At 45.0% G+C, this 23,610-nt stretch overlaps 1 pseudogene across 1 annotated transcript; it reads right to left on the bottom strand.

Moving 5' to 3' along the window:
* Positions 1 to 1,467: 1,467 nt before the first annotated feature.
* Positions 1,468 to 7,516, bottom strand: LOC146181814 (cystathionine gamma-lyase-like; annotated as a pseudogene). Its single transcript, XR_014700024.1, has 9 exons — positions 7,427 to 7,516; positions 7,229 to 7,338; positions 6,268 to 6,399; positions 6,100 to 6,157; positions 5,280 to 5,357; positions 3,855 to 4,007; positions 2,707 to 2,881; positions 2,064 to 2,202; positions 1,468 to 1,795 (listed from the first exon to the last, which is right to left on the bottom strand). The product of XR_014700024.1 is annotated as a cystathionine gamma-lyase-like (transcript).
* Positions 7,517 to 23,610: the final 16,094 nt, after the last annotated feature.

Here is a 23,610-nt window from a genome sequence, read left to right as displayed (position 1 = left end):
TTTGATACTTTCACTACGAAACATGCCAGGGGTTAATTTTTGGCATGAACGTACAACATTTGATTATAAACTGGCAGAATTAAGACCCTCCTGGGGGTCATTGAATATATTTTTTTCACAGATGTACGTGGTGCTAGAAATTCGGGAGGGAAAATATTGACATTTTCGCCGATGGCAAAATCAGTCTTCCTGTTTGCCAGGAAATGGCGCGAGATGTACTGTTGCACTCAAGGTTGAAAAATATAACTTGCTGTGCTCACTGCTTGGTATAAGAAAAGCACCATGTTTAAAATTGGCCACAAAGTTTGCCCGAAACAAGAAATATACAGTGCTAGGCAGAGCGCACACTGCAAAAAAGGCTGCAAGTTCGCAATGTACCCCTGTGGACAAAAGTGGTATACTCCACGCGCTCCGAGAAATCTGCCCGCCAGATTTTTCTGACAGAGGAGCAGTTATTTCTGAGATATGCATGACGTACCCTCTTTGATATACTTTCCATCTTATCCAAGCAATTTTGTGTGGCACATTTTCTTATACTGAAAAAATGCAATCATTGCAGTTCGCGTGGAGTATACCACTTTTGTCCATGACGTACAGCCTTTGTTGAACATATACAGCATAAGAGTTTTGCTTGTGATCCCCGCAACGTGGTTCGTTGCGCATCTCCTGCGTTGGAAATCTCGTATCTTTTACTTGATCTTCTCTAGCTTAATATTCTAGTATTACTTCCAGGATACCCTTTACAGGGCTTAGAAGCGAACCCCTTGGTCTGTGCATTTTCGACAGACTGGTTTGGTTTGGCTTATGTAGTTTAACGTCCGAAAGTAACTCGGGCTATGACAGATGCCGTAGTGGAGGATTCCGGAAATTTCGACCACCTGGGGTTCTTTAATGGTCCCTGATATAGCACAGCACACAGGCACCTTGCTTTTCGCCTCCATGAGAAGACGGCCGCAGAGGCCGGGATTTGACCACTCTTTCTTGGGCATAGTAGTCGAGCGCCGTAACCACTCTGCCACCGCGGCATTTTTTTGACCATGACTGTGTCGATTGTAAAAAGCACAAAAAATGATTAATGTTCGTGGGCACAATGAAGAGGCATTTAATGATTGGGTATCTATGTTTCACTGCACGGTCAAGTTCAAATGCGTGAAAGTTTGTGCGCTTGAATTATGTGTACAGTAAACCCTTTTTAGCTCGAAATTATAAAAACTATGAACTAAAAATATTGAGAGACTCAGTTTTGAATAAAAGTGTATCATTCACTGTGAAAAATATTAGTGTTCTGACAAGCCTTAGTTTCTAACACCATCCTCACATGCATATTAAGCACATAATTATAATAAAAAGGAGTCATGTAATGGAACAGCATGACAGGATTACTGGTTTGCGCTAAGACCTGTGGAGTTAAAGAACGCACCAGTTAGTGTACTATGCGATAATTTCGACGTAGTATGCAATTTGAGGTTAATGAGGAATATTAAATTTTTTAGCCATACAGAACGAGGAATTTGACTGATGTACAACAAAAAATGCAATAATTTTAGAAAAGCCATCTTCTACACTTGAAATATGAAGGATAAAGGCATCGAATCTAGATTCCACATTTTTCTCCTTGAGAAACGTTCTCTGAGTTTAGTCCAAGCGCACTGGGAGTCTTTTTGTAGATTTTCATGCGAGCTAGGTTTTATTGAAATATTGCAGATACACCTTTTACTGTTGTAGCGAAACTTGCAATAGAAACACCTTGCAAACAACAGCATCTTCTTGGCGGACCATTCAACTAGGCACGTACCTGAAAAGAAGAAAGTGCATAGCTAGTATGTAGAAAGTACATAGGAAAGAAGATAGTACTTAGCTTGTACGTAAAAAGTACATAGAAAAGAAGGTGGTATGTAGCTTGAACGTAAAAAGCACATAGAAAAGAAGATAGTACTTAGCTTGTACGTAAAAAGTACATAGAAAAGAAGATAGCGCATAGCAAACATGTAGGCAGCCAAGCACAGACTGGCAGATATTGTAAAGCCTCAGGAAAACTGGTGAGAGTAGATGCTAAAACTTACTGCTTTCTTAAGAGCTTGCTCAATGTCGTTAATGAGGTCATCAGAGTTTTCAATGCCGACCGAGAGCCTGATGAGGTTGTCCGTGATGCCCAGCTGCCTTCGCTGTTCTACGGGCACTGTTGCATGAGACATCACCTCCCTGGGGAAAGGGAAATATAGGCCACCCGTTCAGTTATGCCAGCTTATAACATGCCATCGTGCTTGTGTTGTCTAGGATTGAATGTCTTGATACATGTATGCCTGCTACACAACCAAAAGAAATATATGTCTGTGCATTATTGTGTGCAAGAGTTTCAGCCAGGTGGCAGAAGCCCATTGTAAATGTAGCATGTGAGACCAGTCATCGCCTTGATTTCACGATTTCGAGTCTTGGCACCTGTAAATAACTTCTCAAAATAAGACCTCAGAATCCGAGATATCTGTGTGGTTTGATTTGTGTGCACTCGGGTATTTCTTTATTAATAGTTTTAACAGTAAATATATCATATGCATCTTGAGCCCTGTGCTTGCTCATAAAAGCTCTGCTTTGGGTATTGATACTGACCAACTTTGCCATCAGTGTCACTTTAGGTGTCTAATGGTGGTGGCACAGTTGCATCCTGAATATATAAAAGAACATTTCAGAGGCAGTAGACGCACTCACGGCAGCTCGACAAGGCTCTCTACTGCGCCCAGACTTTCGGCGAGGGTGAAGATCTTGAGATTCTTGAGGAAGAGTGTGGATTCCTTGAGGCCGCCTTTGATCAAGAACGTCACCATGCCACTGTAGCCAGATCACTGGCGTTTGGCCACCTCGTGCTGTGGGTGGCTCGGCAAACCTGCGAAGTCGAAAATGTTGAGGTCGTGTTTCAGTACATTGCTTCGAAATTGACTTGCCACTAGTTGTCAGCACCTTTTGTTCAGTTACTCAACCTGGCCCTTGTTTTGCCATATCTGAGTGCTGTTGTTAGCTGCTTTTTTTCCTAGAGCACTGAACGAAACATTTTGAAATAATTTTTTTCTCCTCTCTGTTGAACCAAAAAATTACTTATTCTGAGCTGAAATCTTGAATTTGCATTCCTTGCTAATGGCTGTGGCTAGCTTACTGCGATGGGATTGTATAACTTGTTCACAGTCAACTAGGTTCTTCAAGGGTCAATGCCGAACTGAACCTACTGTTGGCTCTGATTCAGTGGATTGCTTACATCTGAAGATTTAAAAAGTGCTGTTCTTACTTATTCTTGTTTTCTTAGGGATTATGTAATATGTAAGTTTCTTGTGGCAAGCTTTCGAGAAATTTTACTGCAAGGAATTTGCTGAATGGCATTAAGGGTAAAGTTATGGTTCTGTCTGTCATAAAATTAGATTTTCAGGGCTTTGAAATTGCTACCCGTGTATGTTTCTTTCAGAAATTTTTATGGCTAAAAACTTATAATCTTGTATTGTCCTGCAAACTGACTTTGGCTATTGATTCTAGTTTCAATCATCTTCGATTGAAGGTAGTCATTGAAATTTACGAAAAATTTTGTTTGCTTATGCCTTACAGTTACTGAGAAAAAGACAGGTGTCGAAAAGTAGTTATAAAAAAGGGCAGATATGGGTTCTGTCACCTCCCTCCATTCTGCTTGACGTACCTAGAATAAAAAAAGATCTAAGAAAGAAAAGTTTTTGAAGTTGCAAATACCCAAGTGCAATACATTTTCTGAAATCTGAAATGCCCTATCAGATAATTACAAAAAAAGAAAATTTTTCTTTTTTGACACAAAATTTCACCCCGCCTTGAGCGCCTACAAAGACGTTTAAAGCTTTCACCTGGATGGAGAACCTTCTCGACGAGGGGATGTGCTTCGAGGTACTTTGCCACCTTGAGGCCGTTTTCCATGTGCCGCTCCATGCGAATGTGCAGGGTCTTGAGGCCACGGTTGACAAGGAAGCAGTCAAATGGTGAAGGCACAGCGCCAGCAGCTGCGTTGCAGTCAGGCAATTTGTGTGAGGACCTTCTCTCTTTTATCAGATTTTATTTGTAATCATTGATCTGCCGGTTTTAAAGAAGCTGCAACATTATAAAACTGCTTTTCAGGATTGTGTGATCTGTACGTGCATAAAATGGTAGAAGTGCCTGCATCTCGTTGCTCAACTTCGAATGAAATTGAAGTTCATTTGCACAAGGTGTGAAGCTGTCGCAAAAGGACAGCTGCACAGAGCCTTACACCACAGACTTGGCATCTGTGCAGCACAAGCATAGACTGTGTCCATGCATAACATAGCACCACATTATACTAACATTTACATGTACAGGGTCATCCAATTCTAGCTATAACACGGGTACTGCATTCAAAGCAACATTGCATCTCACGCAAGCACATATTGAAGCAAATCGATGCATGCATAAAGGGATCCGGAGGTGGTGGTTCGCATGGCCTGCTACTTAGCTTTATTGCGAGGCCGGGTTGAATCTAGTGACACTTTAATAGCAGTGAGCGCGTTACAGCTAGAAGTGGACGGCCTTGTGCATTTAGAAGAAAATGAGTGAGTGAATTTATCCTTTTATAAAAGGGGTGGCACTTAAGCCTAAGAGGAGAAAACCAACTGACAAGTATAAATTTAAACAAATGATAACAGTGGCAGCCAGATTTCATTTATAGTTGCAGGACAAAATAATGTGAGGTACATGACTGTGCCAGATATTTTCGTATTATTTGAATAACTGGTGACAAGGTGAACACAAAAGTATTCACACAAATTCCTGAAACATCAGGCAAAAGAAAATACACTTAGATTGAAATTGACTTTAAGCAGAAAGTGGTATGCAACAATCCGGGTAATATTTTGAGAAATGTATATACAGTGAAGAAAAGCTGCTTGATTACGCTATGTAATATGCATTAACGTGAAGGCTTTCATGCAACAATCCTTGTAATACTTTGAGAAATGTATATACAGTGAAGAAAAGCTGCTTGATTACGCTATGTAGAATGCAATAATGTGAAGGCTTTCTTAATAATTATTAAGAAAACCTTCACATTAATGCATATTAAATTACGTGAGGTCATGTTGTGATGTCATTAGATTTCATTGCCGTTGATCCATATTGATCCATCGCCTAACGTAACAATAAAATGTTTTCGCATTAAGCCTGATGGTGCAGTGGACAACCATTAAAAAGCACTGCTTTGTCCTCAGGGTATGAGCAGGAACTCGGACAGGAAAATATATGTTGCTGCATCAAAAATTTACCATTCTGAAAGTATCGGAGCCGGCCGGCGAGCTCCTTGTCATTTGTACAAACAGCTCCCATGACCACGTCTGAGTGTCCTGTAATTTAGAAAAGGAGGCACGGTTTGGTTAGAGCTGTGAACAAATGAAAGCAAGACGCATACTTCTTTGAGAGCGGCAGTGAGAATGATTGAATATTAACACTTTCCATAGCTATCCTTCTATTGAGAGAACATAACATTGCAGCAGAGCAAAGAGAAAATAAATACTGGTTCGACCATCCTCATACGATTTTACAAATCAACCGCATGCATTGCCAGAGAATTTCGGGGTGTGGATCACAGAAGCTATGCTACAATGGCATTCATTTCAAAATAGCAGCTGCTTTTTCTTAGTGTGGACATGAGAGTTTGAATTGACTAGTGGGAAAATTTGAATTAAATTTGATTTTCTCTGGCATGAATGCACCTTCTGCTCTAGGGCAGACTTCATGATAAGCCAGAGAGAACCAGAGAATCAATATTTATTCGGGGCAGTAATAAGATGTAGTCCGCAGTGCCTTAAGGGCCATGAGCGGAAGTGCAGTATGAAAGAGCAAAACCATCCTGCAGTTTATTTTCCTTGTTGTAGTGCTCGTTTTATTTTTTGGCTGCCTATGTTTCAGCTCTGCAGTAAAAGTATTAGTTGGGGGCCAGAACCTATGTTAACTGTTATGTCTTTACACTCTATCTTCTTTAGTTAAGTGAGTTGCATCTTTACCATAGTAACACAGCCCATGCTTGGCAGATGCTAGTTAAGGATTGAAGTGAGGATTGGTTATATTTGAACAGAATGTGCTTACCATTCATATACTTTGTTAGGGAGTGGACGGAAATATCGGCTCCGAGCAGAAGCGGTTTCTGTGAGCAGCGAGCAGAAAATACAGCTTTTTTTTTTTTTCAAGTAACGAAAATAGGCAGTGCATCGATTGTCTGTCATTAGGACTTCTCAATGAGAGAAGCATTCACACCTGGAAGTAGGAAGACATGAAGGTGTTGTCGACGGCAACGACGGCCTTGCATTTTTTCCGGACAATGTCACAGACCCCTTTGATGTCAACGACTTTCATGGTTGGGTTGCTTGGTGTTTCCAGCCACACGAGCTTTGTGAAGAAAGGGCAGTAGGAAAAAAAGGAATAATCACAATTATTTGTGAAAATATTGCTACAATTTAACTACTGTTATTAATTAGTTTGGAGCAATAAACAGCTGAAGCATCCTTTGAGGACAGGGGAAGTAAGGAACCTTTTTTTTTTTGCCATACCTGCTGCAACTATTTCTGCAAATTAGGTTTTATTCAAATGAAAAATTTAAGGCGTAGTAATGCACAGTCCTCATATTTAATAAGTCAGTCTTGCATGCTTTAAATAATTTGTTTTGCAGAGGCAACTTAGGAAGGTTTATCTTCATTAAGAGGTAGAAGTAGTAGTATTAATATGTGGTTATTTTATTATTAGTTGGAGAAACTGAATTTCAGAAAACGCGATTTTTTTTTCAGTTGTCGGTTGTTTTGCGATAGGAAATTGGCACCTTAAATGCAATTTCTGCTTCTAGCAGTCCGCACATTTCAATTTCATTTTAAATGCTCAATATTTTGTCCAAAATAGTATGGCGAGTGCTACCTCAATAAAATGTCTGCCTTTCGTTTTATGCATTTCAGTAGGTATCCAGAGTTAGCTTGGAGCAGAAGTTGCTTAAAGGAGTGCGAAGCTCCTGTGCTGTGCCCTTTAAATATCATCAATCTCTCTTGTCATGACAAGTTATAAGCAAGGTGCTAGCAAGATGTTGATGGGGAATGTCTTTGCAATGCACAGATCTCTAACAACTTTAGTTTTACAAGTAATTTGTCCTTGGGCATGCAAGTTTGTCTTGATGCATGTGCAATGGCAAAAACTGCACATCATTTTGGGCAAGTGCCACTACTCCACTTACTTTTGTGTTCGGCCTCAGGACTGCCTCAAATTTCTTCAGGTCTGTTGCATCGACAAAGGTAACTTCAAATCCCCTAGGCATAAGGAAGTGCTTGAGCAGCCTGTTTGTTCCTGAAACGGGGACGTGCAGTGTCACACTCCACAGCGTTTTTTTTTCTTGCACCAAAGCACTTAATTGTTATGTGTTTCATTTCATTACCTCCAAAAATGTCGTCGAAGGTGACCACGTGATCACCGGTGTTTAGGAGGTGTGTCGCATTGTCTATGGCTGCCAGTCCTGAAGCGTATGTCACAGCTAACGAAAGAAAAAAGAAAGGGGGGGGGGGGGAATTAATCAAAGACATCAGATGTCTGCAAGGCTTTTCAGAGCAAAAGGAACTGCTCTGCTGATATATTTTTGGGCGAATTTTGGGCATCGCTGACTCTTGCATGGTACGAGCATACCGCCACTGGTCGTACTGCCATGCGACTGTTCAGCTGTGCGTATTCAGCAGAGCGTGTGGATAGCGATATATGCTAATGCGGTTTCTTGTTCTGCATTATATCGACCCGCTGGTACTATGTTAAAAAGAATTTCGGTGGAGAAACAAGGCGGTCCCAGAACACATTCAGAGCAACTGCGCATGCGCAGTATCCTATGATACATACTCTGCGATCTCACTGCGCACCGCATTTCGTATTGTGCCATTGAGATGTCTACGCACGATGTTCCAAGCGAAGTGTGACAGTTTCCAATATAAGCATTAAAAAATCTATCGTTGGCGTGCCAGTTGTGTTTTAAGTTTACGTCATCTCCCACCAATGGTGGCAAAAGGTGTTGATAAAGTCAGTTTTATTCGCATACGTCGGACACCGTCCATCACACTTGATACTACAGTCTAATTCGGATATACCGAACTCGAAGGGGTTGAAAATATTTGGGTACACATAAGCTTAATTATCTTTAAACTTTAGCGATATGTCTTGCAACAGTGCACATGTGCCACCCGCCGGCGACTTGGCAGCTCACCGTACGTAACATTGCGAGCTAGGACCTGCTTTGCATCGAAGCCTCTGCGTACACTACGCTTCCTTGAGCTGGAAATAACTGAAGAGCGCCGCTAAATGTAGCCCCGCTTGCGGGAGCACAGCTCCTAATACGATATATCGAACGGCCGGTGGAACTGTATGTAGCTCGGTATACAGGGCAACTTTTACACAGTATTCTCAGAGGTTAATGTGTGTTTGATATAGCCACCAATTCGAAATATCCGCTTTCGGTGTGTCCGAGCTCGCAACTGTTTAGAATGAAACTAAAAACCTAATGGACGCCGAATTTGACCTCAGGAAAGGGAAACGCGATAAGGGACTCTCAGTCTCAACACCGTTTTCGTTAGCACACGGTATGTCTTGGGAGACACTTTGTGTACATACTTAATGGGAGATGTCTCATCACGTACACTTTAAGCCACCTTTAGCCCATCCGAACTAGCGGATCGGTGCTGTAAGGGTAGCTCACGTGTCTGACTTGTGTTAGAGTTTCAATTCCAGCTTCACCAATTTATATATATTACTCATGTGCGGCACGGCTGACGTCACGGCCCTCTCGACCAATGAGGATTTGCCGTCAAGCTGGACAATTTACGGGGTTTTCGCCACTACGGGACCTCTAAGCTATCGGGCTAAAACGGGAACACGTGATTCTTTGTACAGCCGCAACCACCAAGCAGCATGCTTGCAATAAGCTTATGACATCGGTGTATCTACATGGCCGCACACAGGACGGCTTGTTGTAGCTGCCAAGGCCCCCAGTCAAAAAAAATTGAATGGGTCCAATTGGGAATTTTGCAATTGAAATGAATTGGTCAAAAACCAATTGTGTTTTCGCCACCCGTTGGGCCTGACCAGTTTATATGAATTAGTGCTCCCAATTGAAAATAATTGGTCACCCATGAAGACCAAATGGTTCACCAATTGAACTCAAATGGCATACCCATTGAGCCCAAATGGTTTGAACTCGCATAGCCAAAAAAAAAAAAAAGAATGGAGATGCAATTTCAATGTTTTCTGCCCAGAAGGTATAGGGGAGCCGACTTTTATACAAGTGGAATGAAATACAATTTTTTACAGAAATCATGATAGACAAGAAACATTACACACGGAACTAACAGATTCAATATATATATCCACAGGTTTCATACTTATATACTTCATTCTTTGAACAGTGCTTCTGGGACCAGTGACACATCTTTGTTATTCAGAGTTAACTTATTTAATTATGCCTGCACTTACATTCAACACGATATAATCAATAAGATTAAGCGGCATATACTTTTTATAAGAACTGAAATTTTTCACTGTTGTCTCTTTATAGAGGTATGTATATCTGTGCACATCTCAGTCAAGGATATCACTGACGACTTTTCCAATTGGGAATGTTTGCTTAGGACCAATTAGAACCAATGGGAAGCCCAGTTGGAAGCCCAATTCGTTACAAATGGGCATCTCAGTTGGGAGCGAAGGAATCCCAATTGGGATTGAAGTAACCCATTGGTCTTCCCATTAGCCCAATGGGTTTTTTCAATCCCAATTGGGATGCCCCTTTGGTTTCGTCAGTCCAAATTAGGACGCCCAATCGGTTTCTTCATTCCCAGTTGGGAGTCACGAAACCAAGTGGGCGTCCCAATTGGGACTGAAGAAACCAGTTGGGTTGGACAGTACCCATTGGACAAACCATTTGGTATTGGCAGAGCCAATTCAATCTGACTAGTATTCCCAATTTGGCCCATTGATTTTTCTTTTACTGGGCCCTTCTAGCGCCGACGTGGTGCGAGGTGCCTCAGCTTTTCCTAGAAAATCACTTGCCTTGTCGGCGGGTAGGGCGAGCGGAACGACAATGTCAGTCTTTTCCCCGCAATCCTGCTTGTTTTTCAGAAGACGCTTCTTTAATTTCTAACAAATTAATTTTAGACACCAATGGCCACAAAAGTGCCAGCGACTGAATATTTTGCTAAATTTAAAGAAGAGGTGGAGAGAACTGATTGGAAAACCCCTGGATGGCGCCGTTTTCCTAATTTTCTGCGGCCGCTATCTGTGGGTGCGACGACGAAGCTACAGTGAACTAGAATTTCACTGTAACGAAGCTTCGACTACCAGATGATCTTGTCATGAATGGAGGTCTAAAAGCACTTGCAGCTGGGCTAGTTGGTTTCGGTTCATAATTAAATAGTTTTAAGGCGCAAAAATAAGACACAAAGGTAGGTCGCTTCGTTCCGTCACCTACCTTTGTGTTTTGTCTGTTTTTGCGCCTTAAAACCATATAATTATGATGAATGGATGTATAGTACATGGATCGGAGGGACTGGAAGGCTGGAAACGAGCCCAGCGTATGGTGGCTTTCTAGCCACCATACCCAGCGTAGAGGATCGCCCACTTACAGGGTGAACACACGAGCGTGCGGTTGCTCTATATAGTGCGCCGTTCCTTATCTCTGAGTACAGGCCGCTGCAGATTACGTTCTGCGTGCTCTTTATGGAATTTTAAGTCCAATTGTGGAGCAACTTCCATTTACGGAACTTGGTCTCTGGAGTGTCCGCGTCCGCTGCTTATCACCATACATATACACCTTTCGATCAACTTTCTAACCCGTTTGCTGTAGCGTGGGGAAAATTAGCATAGAGGCGGCACCGTTTATGGAATCACGCGTAGCATGATAGCACAGATACAGCGCGCACTCTCGCTACATTTCTTATCTAGTTCGCGCAGGAAGACACGCGGCCTTTGATGTACCTCACGACACTTACGGAGGTCTTTGGTTTTCTTTAGGTGCTGTGTCGTGCTTCGATGGTGGATGAGCACTCGATTATTGAACTTTCGAAAGAAGTGTTGGAGTGAAACGAACAAACAAACAAACAAAAATCAAGTTTCCTGCTCTGCATTTTCGTTTTTTGAGGCGCAGGCTGCCACCACTGCGATAAACTCAGGCTGCCCATACTCGCGTGCTGCGACGCCGATATACTGTTTTTACTCCCCTTGCTTGCCCTTCATCGGCGTAATTTTTATTGCAGAACTTGCGATAGTTTCTTGAGCCCTGCACTGCATCTTCGCACGCGTCTTCATTGACGCCAACGTTTACTGCCGCTGAGCGAGAACGAATTGAACAAACAGGTTTTTCTGTCAAGACACGGCTTCGCGTGCTAGTTTTTGCTACTTTCAGCCTTTTTTTTTTAGTATAACCTGATTTTACCTTTTTCCTTATTAGCTGTCTAAAGAAGAATAGGCTGCTGGCCGTTGAAGTGCTCTATTTCTAAATAAAAAACAAAAATGATCCGGCCACGGTCTGGAAGACGTTGAAGCAACCAGCTTTAGCCCTTTGGTGTACTATAGATTGATACGATTTATATTAAAGCGAGGTGCTCCTATAGAAATACGAATTTGTCCGTTTATCTTCCCATATGATAAACACACTCACAAACATTTCACATGCACATATTGCAACCGAGATGCCGCCACCGTCTGGAAGACGTATCGTTCTTCGGTTTCTTCTGCTAATATGCGAGTTCGCTTGTGTCTCGTTCACTCTGCTGTCTCGTCTTTCCTCCCTTTTTGGTTTCGGCCGCCCGGCGTTGTCGAAAGTGTCCGAAATGTCTGATCTCTTGGACTTATTTGCTGGATCTTCTTCGGCCGCGGCGAAAGACGTCGATGGTTTGGGATCATCCGTGTCCTTCTTCAAACACACTCTGGTGGTGAGAATGTATCGCGAAACGAGCGCATCTGAGAGGAGCTCCCGTGAGAGACGGTTTTTTACATACGCCTGCACGCACGCCACGCGCCATCGATCGGAGAAATTACGATCACGCGACTGGTTTAATCTACGAGTCGTTTTGATAGTTCTGGTCAAGACAAATCTTTTGGTACCGGTCTCACTTTGTACGTACTACCTGTTTGGGAACCGAAAAAAGCAAAAAATGAGAAACCCCGTTGGCGAAGAGCGCCGGGTTGGCGCGCGTCTGCACACGACTGTTTCCCATCCTCGCACGTGCTCATGCTCCACGTGCACGCGTGGCGGCGCCTGGCACGTGCTCCTGGGCGAGCGGGCTGCGCCGACTCCACAGACAGCCGTGCGCTGTGCGGCAGCGGTTGCGCGTAGGTTTTGTTCCTCCCCCCCCCCCCCCCCCCCCCCCCCCCGCTCGGGCTAGCTCGTGAGCCGCCTCGTTACCAGGGACGGCAGCGTGGGCGGGTGTCCAAATTAACTGAATTTTCCTATTTATCGTTCTTTGGGTGAGGATTTTGGCCGCCTCCGGCGATATCCTCCCCTTCCCAAAATTTTGAATAGCAGTTTTGCTGTCGCTAATTATGAGCTTGGCTTCTGTTCTTACGCAAGCTATCGCTATCGCAACTTCCTCCGCAGTCTCTATGTTGCGGCCTCTGATGACTGCCGCGGATACCGGTGCCCCTGGGCCATCAATTACCGAAGCTACCGCCGCACCTGTTCTGCCACTTGCCGCATCAACATAGACTACTTCCTTTGCTCCCATGTTCTTGAACCGTCGCTCTAGAGCTTCGGCTCGTTTGGCCCTTTTTTCGACATTAAATTCTGAATGCATATTCCTAGGGAAGGGGGGGACTACCAAGGCATTTTTGATTTCACTATTAATTGTGACTTTTTAGAACTCCCCTGTCTGGGTTGAGGCCTACTTTTGCAAGGATTACCCTGCCCGTCTCGGTCGTGCTTAGTCTCTCTAATTGGGAGACTCGCACTGCCTCCGCCAATTCTGCCCACGTGTTATGCACCCCGAGTTCGAGCAGTCGTTCGCTCGAGGTACCCATGGGCAGTCCTAGCGCCTTCTTAATGCATCTTCGAATCAGGCAGTCTAACTCTACTTCCGGGTAGCCGTCGAGCCCCCCGAACACTGGGCATACGACGAGCGTCTGCAAAATTACGGGGAAATCATCGACCATTATAAATTGGGATGTACACTGGTACCCCCGCCAGATGTTAGACTAAATAATAGAGAAGCTGTCGCGTGGAGGCGGCTACAAACTAATACGTTCATAAACCCGGCCTGGGCGTTTCACACGCTACCAGACCTTAGGGACAGTGATCTCTGCAAACACTGTGGGGCGAGAGGGACCCTCGACCACATAATTTGGGAGTGCCCACAATCTCCAGGGATAGGGCAAAATATTACAAGTAGAGAAGCCTGGGATACCCTGATGCGAAGCGCGAACCCTGCGATCCAGCACCGCACCGTCCATCTGGCGGAAGAGGCCGCAACAAGCCAAGGGCTACCTGCCAGCCTCTAATCCGCGGGCGCACGACTCCCCGTTTCCGATGAAATTAAAAGTTGTACAACCAATCTCCGCTCCGCCAGAAACCGAGCGCTGGCGTCGTGGAGCAAATAGAACTACTATATAGGCTTTGCCAGAGTTTCGCGTTCCTTTTCTTTCGCCGCCAAGCAACCATGTAGCACCGCGAAACCAACCCAATGGGCACCCCGGCTGCATTGCATCATCCGTCGTGCATGCGGCGTGCCGCATTGTTTGCGAGCTGTAGCAACGGTGACTTATTTCGATTAGAAAATACAAAGTAATCCCTTCTTGACGGCTTTTAAGTCTGGCTGATCGGCTCCTGCAAAGACGACGTGTGGCTCCGCTGCACAACTTGGTTGCTTATGCGGCACCTTCGCGCAACTCTGGCAAATCCTATATAGGACCAACCTCCCTTGGCTATCACGTCACATAGAGAGCCGTTGTCTTGGATTTGGGAAACCGAAAATATAACGCCATTTCGTCCCCTGACGTCATAATCACTGGCTCCACCTCTATCTGCCATATTGTACTGTGACATCATCATTGGCACCCGAATATGTCCGCGATATTCGATTTGAGATTCCGAAACTATGTCGGCATCTTTGATTATGACGTCATAATCACATGGTTTAATTCCTGTCCGCCATCTTGGATTATGACGTCATAGTCACCTGCGCCATAAGTAGGCCGACGTCGGATTAATTAATAATGTGATCAATTAATTGCCATCATTTACCTACATCTTGGATTTATGAGTGACATCATCAATCAGTGACCAATTGGATATATCAGTGACGTCACCAATCAGTCACCAAATGGGTTGCTATTAATCTACTATGAGGGCCGCCATTTTGGATTTATTGGTGACTTCATCAATTGGCGGCCATATTGGATATATTAGGGACGTCACCAATCGGGTATACTAATGACGTCACCTATAAGCAATTGGGTTGCTATATCGATTTACTACGGGGGTTGTCATCTTGAATTTCCGAAACAAAAAATTTCACGTCGAAGGGACGTGGTAGTAGACCCCAAAAAATCGAGAAACGCGATGACTAAAAGCTAACGCTCTTAAACAAATACGCTGGGCGCGATAGGATGCGGCTCGAAGGTGCCGACGATGATTGATCAGACAGCGAAAGAGCCAAGTTCCGAAAACTTTCTTCGAATGGTCGGCTTGTGGCGTGTTTATCTTCCAAGCCTTCTCGAATGCATCGAATATCTAGCACGAAATATAATAGGCAATCACATAACGCTGCCGGCAACATTTTGTTGGGCAAAGCCAGAGTCCTTCGATGCTTTCTGGGCAAAGCCCTAGCTGCATCTGCGGTGCAAGCAGCAGCGGGCGGCACTTGGCCGCTTAAACGCACGTAACGCAACAAAACCAACAAAATACATGCACTACAATATCGATGCATGTGCAGACGATTTGCGGCATGAGTACGTACCGTACTTGGCGTGCTCCAGTGCAGCCAGGCCCTCCTCCAGGCATTTGCGCGTAGGGTTGTCGGTCCTCGAGTACTCGAATTCCTGCAACGGACACACACACACGAATTTAACGGTCGATCACGCTGTTCAGCAGCTCGCGTCACAAGGTTGCGAATCCAGTCGGAAAAAACTACAGAAAATTTTCTGATGTTACGACAGAATTTTTGTGCAGTTTTTGACGGGAAACCTGTTGTGACAACAGAACGTTCTGTCGTAACGTAAAAAAAAATTCTGTAGTTACAACAGAAAAGTGCTACAGAACTACAGACAACAGAAATATACTACAGAAAAACTACATAACTACAGAATTGTACTACAGAACTACAGAAAAATCTGATGGTTACGACAGAACTACAGGATATTTTGTCTTATTTTTGACAGAGTTCTGTAGTATTTTTATACCGCGCGCGACATTTTTACTCTAATTTTCATCAAATGTCGCACGATAAACATGATACCTCTGCAAAGAACGAGGACAAAGCATGAGGGGCTCAACTATTAACGCCGGTATGTCTACCGGTAGACTCCACAAAGTGTACCCCACCGGCAGTCTACCGGTGGGGATGTACCCCATCGGGGTGGATTCTATCGGTCGACGCCACTGGAACATTGCCCTTATCTTTTTTAGCGCCGATAATGCGTACTGTATTGCAAAGCTAAATATTCAGATGCCTGCTTCATTTAAACGATTATAGGCACTAATTCCTTGGTTGGACGTTTTTCCTTTGTAAATATAAGACAGAATAAATGTATGACCACGTGTTATACGCTCAAAACCGCTAATTAATGTATAATAAAATTCCATATCTCATGCTGCTTCAGTTTCAACGGCTGACTGAACCATGGCGTTGACGTAATACAGGTCACGTGGGGCATGAGACTGCGATATAAGCGCCGCTGCTTCATGTGGCTTCACGTGTGGTCATTCTGATTCTTGAGGCAAGCTGGCAGTAAAAGTCAGTTTCTTTGTTTTTCTTCTATTATTCTGCACCTCTTCAAGGTGCTCATCGAGTTGATGGCCCACGTGTAGTTCACACACACAATGAGAGACGAAGGATGACAAGCTTGCAGTGACAAGACGAAACTACACTTTACGCAACAAAATCACGAAGTACAGAAAACTTATTACAAAAGACAGGAAGGAGACTACACGTGACAACAGAGACTTACTTACTCCACACTCAGCTACGCAAGCAGGCGCGTTAACATGAGCTATTAAGCCGGAGCCTGCCAGCTACTGCTACTGCAGCTCGAGAACCAGAACCGCCGATTGCGGCGCGGCGCGCTCTCAAATAACCGCCGCGGAATGTTCGAAATGCAGAGGAGCGCAAACAGCGCAGCGTTGTGAAAGCTATGCTCCTCCCCTCCGGCTCGCTAGAGAAATCCAGAACTTTCTGGAAGCCCTGGGCTGCACGCGTGGCCTACTCAAGGACACGGAGTGAGAAGGGCCAAGTCCGTGCGGTGGGATGCATGGAGGAAGGAATCAACTTAGGAGAGGCCTTTGCCTTTCCCAATGCATTGGAGAAAGTGTGGCGGAAGTGACGTCAAAATTTAGGGTTAACCAAGTCGGGCCATTAGCAACGGCGACGCTGTTGCTATGAAAACTCGGGACACTAGCAACAGCGTTGCTAAAGGCCCTAGGTACGTGAGGGTCTTGGAGAAAGTGCGAAAGGGAGGATGAGAGACGTTGCAGCGTCCGGTCGCGGCGCGACTGCGCCGGCTTAAAAAAAAATGACGTCAGGGCCCCTCCTAAGGTTTCCTTCCTCCATGGTGGGATGTATGTGTGGCGATGGCGATGGGGCCGCACCCTTTGGAACGGGTGATCACAGCATCACTGTCCGAGCTGAATCTGGCACACACACAAAAAAAGGAAAAAAGTAGTGGGCCAGCGTGCCTCTTCGCCCATGTCGATGGGGGCGAGGAGGCGCAGCGCGGTGGCCGGGACTGCGCAATCGGCTGCGCTTCCGTCTGAAAATTTTTCTATCCTTCCACGTGCGCTGCTTTCTCTGACGTTCGCGCCGAAACATTGGAAAATGGACCACCGCGGCCTTACGGTGGCTTTAGAATTAAAACGAAGAAACAGCGATTATACTTTCGTTGCCTGTACTGACGTCGCTGCCATCGCACAGCTGTTGAACAAGAAACAGAGAAAGGATTGAACTGTCAATTATTTAGCGGTAATGCATATACACCTTTTATATTCCCCGCCACGGTGGTGCAGTGGTTAGGCCGCTGGACTTCTGTGTCCAAGGATGCGGGATCGAATCCCTGCCTCGGCGGCCGCTTTTCGATGATAAGGCGAAAAGGCGCCCGTGCGCTGTGCGACATCAGTGCACGTTGAAGAATCCCAGGTGGTCGAAATTTCCAGAGTCCTCCACTACGGCGTCTCTCATACCTTGATTCGCTTTGCGACGTTAAACCCCGTAAACCAGCCTACTTATGTCATATAAATGCGTAAGAATGTTTTAACACCGCAAAGAAAACGCCTCGTCAGATGATTGCCCGGACAATACATGGTTTATATGTTTTCAAACTGTCATAATAAGCGGAAGCTGCATGCGTCTATTCATGCGCGTTTCCCTATGTACCTGCTGTCATTAACACCATTCTGACTCGGCAAGGCCATTGAAGAGTTCCTTATGATATGTGCCGACTGTAGCGTCTCATTTTTCAGACTTACTGTCCGTGTGAGCCAAAACCACCTTTCGAATAGTCATTTCTCTCTTCGGAGCCAAAGGCGCCGTGAAAGTGGGCCGTGATTAAAGAGCAGAAAAAATAAATATCACGCCGCTCCAGGAGGAAGGATAATGGTAGCTTTTCATTCGACTCTATGGGCGTATGCTCACACAAGCTGTAACAGGGGGAAAACGATCAAGAATACGACGGAAACAAGGAAAACGGGGATCTGCCTTTTGGGTGTACATTTACAGCCAGGGACGGCAAGGCGCTTTTCTGTTCCATCGCATCTGTGGCTAATTGTCAGGGCCGGGGCCATAATGAAGAGAAACGTTCAGTCTGGCTGCCGACGATTTCGGACGGGAAGAAAGTTGTAAGCCTGTGCATTTGCCAAACACTTCGCTTTCCTTTGCTCTCGCAATATTATCAATTACAATGTTGCCTCGAAATGCGCGCTTCGTGTTTTTTCTTTCGCTTATTTAGCTCCGACTTCTGGTCGACGAAGAGCACGTGCCTCGGTTCTTGCGTGACATGCTGCAATTACAAAGCAATGTCTACCAGCATTTGGCTGCGGCACAGTTGGCTTATTAGGCGCATGATCGATGACGAAAGCAAGCATCCAATTATCCAATTACACGACCCATTAAAATGTCTCCTACTTGACTTCGCAGCTTTAAGCCTAAGCGGGAGGTTTGCGGAGACAAGTGCAGCACTTTGATGGTGCCAGGGTCAGTATGGACGTAAGGCGTGCTCTTACATTTTTCGAACAAATGTACAGATATTCGATACAGCGTGTTTGTTATGAGGCCCGCTATTCGAACCTTCCATTAAAGGGCAACGTGAAGTGATGTGCATCACCAGAATTTGAGATTTAACCGAATTATTTGAGCTGTACTGCTAATCGCCATTGTATGAACGCATATCGACGCTATAAGGCGCATTATTACGGCGTATATGACCGTATAGAAAGTAAGCGAATCCTGAAGCGAGTATTGAATGCGCGGCCTTTATGCCTTCTCCGTTTAATTGCATCACTTAATTAGTTTTACACATCCCATACAGTGACTAATTACGTGGCACATACGCCAGCACCTTGTTACTGCGCGAGCCGGTTGGCTGAAATCTGGCCTCCTTGGAGCAGCTTTCTTTTTTCTTTCTTTTGTTAAAGTGTTAAACAAGTTACAAGGATTCAACGCTGCTGAACCAAATATTGAGCGAAAGCATTAGCTGCGGGTGGCCGAGCGTTCTTCTTCTCTTTTTCTTCTTCCTCAGCCCACATATAAAGCCCCGCTTTAACCAGCCCATATGAACGTGCCTTAATGGCCTACAGGGGTAAAGTGAATGCCAGGGTCCTAGCAGGCTGATTCTGAGTTGACGCCATGGCGATCGGTTGGTTAACACCCTGACCCCTGACCGCAATAAGAAAACAAACGCTCGTGTACTGCGCGTTGTCAATGCACATTAAAAATCACCGAGCGGCCCAAATTTATCCGGAGCCCTACGTTACGTCGTACCTAGCCTCCAAAGGAGGCTATGGTCGTACCTGAGAGGTGCTCAGCTTCAGGGCGTGAAACCGCACACGCCTTATAAGGTACCGCAACTCTGAGAGACGGTAAACCCGAGGGTAATTACACTAGCATAGAAATTCTACATGCCCCGCTACACTACCGGTAGCCCTCCTTCGGTCACCACATGAGCGTTCAGTCCTTGTGGGCTGTTGACGGATATGCTGTTGATGTCGACTGCCGTCTAACGATAAGTCATCGGAAGAGCTAGGCGGGGTCTTTTCGACGCTTCGGCGCTATCTCGTGTCATCCCGCGGCGCCGTCCACACAAGCAAACCTCGTTGGCCCCTCGATAAAGAGTGGCACTGGTCAATATAGGACTGCCTCTGACAAGCCTCTGGTACACAGGTGGTGGAGAATACGGTTATATACACAATTCACAAAGCGCCGGTCATGAGACCAGCATCATCTATCGCTTTTTGCTGACAAAAAAAAGAGGCCGACCGGGAGGTGTTGGGTTGCCACGGCTGAGCAAGCTGTCACGTGCTCGGTGAAGCTCACACTGCAGACAAAATCGCGTCATCATGGATCGGCAAATAGGAGGGGCGTTGACCGTGATTAGGTATTGCTGTACGCTGTCCGTATATGCGTATACACGGCAGCATGCACCGGAGGCTCCGCATACATCAAACTCTCGGATATAGCGAACAATTGGGAACACCGCGTGAAGGAGTGACAACGGCTCGACTGGACACCCTCAAGATAACGTCCACTCCCACATTGACCCAGACCATGCGACCGCATATTGCATGTTACTCTAAGCGCCCACATTTTGGCCCCCCCCGCATGCTTGTTTGTGGACAAGGTGCGTCTGAACAGCATTCCTATTGGTCAGCAGGTGAATTCGAACTTTTAGGTCGCATTCTCGCATTGGACTCGACGGGGAGAGGAATTAAGCTAATTCGGACTTTCGTTTTATTCGTATAAATTCGTTACGTCGGTCCCGTTAAGCATATTGAAAACGGCTTCCCGCGCATAACCTGAAGATATGTTCGCCCTCTCCTGAATCTTGTAGAAGAGTAATAGAGAAAGGATAGAAGAGCTAAGTGGACTATATATAGACACAGCGATGACTCGTATGCATTTAAAAAGCCCATAGTCCTGAGAGCAGACATTCGAGGATTTTTCAAGGTCAGATGAAAACGCGCCACTGAGGAATAGTGGTAAACAAGAATCTCTGATCAGATTCCCCCTTTTCGCAGTGAGGGCATCGTTGTTACGTTCAGCAAAAAAAAAAAAAAAAAAAAAAAGAAAAAAAAAAGATTAGAAGGGTTCAACGCTGCTGAACTGAATATGGAGTGAAAACATTTAGTGCGGGTTACCCAGCGTTCTTCTTCTTCTCCATTTTCTTCTTCTTCTGCTTCTTTACGGACACGGGCACGGCACACAGTGACAAGAGGTTATAGACCTGGCGTAGTATTGCATTCGCAGTAAAAAATATTTAGCGGATCTGATGTGCAGCCATAGACAAAAGTTTGCAGGATGTGGGTTCGCGGAACAGAAAAAAAAATAATTTAAGCGCGGTATGAAAGAGGTAAATAAAACGTACTGAATTCACAGAAAAAATATCGGCTAGCTGAGTAGCGGCATGATGGAGAAACCTTTTTCCCGCAAACTTTGGAACATGACTGTACAGAGTAGATGAATGGATCTGTGTTACATGCCACATGTGGCTTGAACGGAACTTCTGTACTGAAAAGCTAAACTCAACGCGACCATATGTGTTCAGCGCTGCTAGATATGACTCGACTCACTGAGCCATTTTCCAGAGTATTTCACATTCACTTGTGCACGCACAGTTAAACAGCACGACCGTTATATCGAAGGGGCAAAATCTGCCTTTTTTTTTATCCGACGACTGTGGCAAGGCATTCAGTGCATTCACTGAATGCCTTAGGGCTTTGACGTTTCAGAGGTGGTTGCGCACTGTGCGCACTTCACTTTTGCCTGAGTTTATTTGTGCCGTGGACCTACAAGCGTTTGGCAGAAACACACCAGTAAACTAGCACGACACATGTAGTACATACATGCCAAAGTAGAAGTCTCGTACAGGTAAATAGCTTCCGCTCTCATGCAAAAATGAGCAATTTAGGGTCATTTCTGAAAGTATAGGTAGAACCAAGCTACGCGCGTAATGACGAGCATACAATCAATAAAATCAATATACCACCTGCCAATGTAGCCGTGTGTATTCGCTCCGTTAAAATGCTTGGTTTCGTAGCTAAGGTATCTTTTGCAATGACTGGACTTCTAGCAGGTCTCGCACCTCTGGCAGATGGCGGTTTTAGTTGGTTTGATATATTTATTGAGTTTATATGATTTAACTTGCCAAATCGACTCCGGCTTTTGTGGAAGGCTCCTGAAATTTCGACTACCTGTTTTTTTTTTTCTTTTTTTTTCTTTTTTAGCGTGCACTGACATCACACAGTACACGGGCGCCTTGCTTATCGCCTCCACCGAAAAGCGACTGCCGCGGCCGGGAATCGATTCCGCGTCCTTGGGTTCAGTGGTCGAGCGCCGTAACGATTGTGCCACCTCGGCGGGCCTCAGGCTATAGGAGACGCCGCATTGGAGGTCTCCAGAAATTTTCATCACCTGGAGTTCTTTAAAGTACACCTGCATCGCACAGTACAATTGCACCTTGCCTTTAGCCTCCATCGAAAACCAGCTTCCGTGGCCAGGATCGAACCCGTTCTTCGATAGATTTTAGGGAATGGGTCTGCACAATAGTACATGGCATTATGTAACTTATGCGTATGTGTAAAGCCCAAGGGGTCTGCTTCTGAGACGTGTGATGACGCTTATTTAGCATTAGTGGAGGTTCTTTCCATTGGAGAGGGTAGGACAAAAATTATCTTACCATCAAGAGATTCGGAACATTGAAAATGCATTACAAGCCACACGAAGTGGCAGAAGCAGACCGCCTGGGCTGTACACTTTTGACACAGACTGTACTTCATAGGCGCTTATAGCTTATATCTCAAATGAATGAAAAAATGCATTTTTATCAGCTGTAGTACACATATCGGGCAATGCAGGGTTAACGGGAGTTTTGGATAAATAAATTACAAAGTCATATCGGTGCACTTTCGTGCCGACTGCCTAGGCTAGCCACCCTAGACTGCCGATGCCGGTGACAGCATCGATAGGGCTACGTATGCCGTATGTACCAGGACTGCCCATGGGATAGGCTCGGGATGAATACTTGCAACTGCTACGTGTGAAAGGCCTGTCAGCATCGCGATAATGAACTGTCCTACTCAGCTGACGCCACGGAAACACTATCGTTCTCGAGTCACATCAAGAACGGCTTCTTGATAGCGAGATTGGCATCGAGGACACATGTATCGAGGTATTACCGCGTTCTGGTAACAACAACAACAACAACAACAACAACAACAACAACAACAACAACAACAACAACAACAACAACAACAACAACAACAACAACAACAACAACAACAACAACAACAAAAGACCATACTCAGTGAAAAACAGGGCTGTCGTAACAAGATACATGTCGAAGAAAAAAAAAAAAAGACGTGTTCTCAGCAAGGCTAACTGTGCAAGCCCAGTATAGCCGGCGCAATCAACCGACACTGATTTCTTCCTTCTGTCATTATTGAGTGATTGATGTCCTACTGTCAGCCCGGCTGGGGGACGTATTTTTTCGATATAGATTTCTGATGTTTCTTTTGTCCTCGTCGAACCGCGGTACACGGAGTGCTAGAAGAGGGGAAACCAGACAACACAAAACAAAGTGAAAAAAGTATTTATTTATTTATTTATTAGATACTGCAGACCTTGCTCAGGTCCAAGCAGGGTGGTAAAATACAACAATATTACAAGTGAACAATACATTAATCAATGGAAACAGGCAACAGCGAGTCATTCCAATGGGTGAGAGCCGCCGTCCTCTATAGTAGACTGTTTCCGCAAGAGGGCCTCTCTTCGTTTTTTAGTGATTGATGCGCTGCTGCGCTGTGCGCACCTTTTCGATTTGATTTCGTTTATTGTTTTTTTTTCTTCAATAAAGGGCATTTGACAGGTCAGTCGTCGTATGTTTGTGTATTTTTTCCCCTTCCTTCCTCTAGTTTGGTTTCCTTTTAAGCTAGTAAACCTGAGGACTTTGGACGAATGCTTAGACTGTATGCGGGCTGACAGGTTTATTTCGACCGGTCCATGCTGTCGTGGCTTGTAAGGACTGCTGATCGTTACGATTCGGTACGTCCGTCATCTCTGCTCACCGGGCAAACAACCAAACACGTTAGTCGGTCAACGTACTGAGCGCGGAGAAACATGCCGCAGCTCGCTATCTTATCTCGAAGGTAGACGAACTGACTTTCGTGCCGCTTTAATC

The sequence above is a fragment of the Amblyomma maculatum genome, chromosome 8, assembly GCF_055883805.1.
Source record: "Amblyomma maculatum isolate TAMU_Amacu chromosome 8, ASM5588380v1, whole genome shotgun sequence".
In the NCBI taxonomy this organism is placed as follows: Eukaryota; Metazoa; Arthropoda; class Arachnida; order Ixodida; family Ixodidae; genus Amblyomma; species Amblyomma maculatum.
Note: the sequence above shows the minus strand (reverse complement) of the source record. Positions and strands in the feature narration are given on the sequence as shown.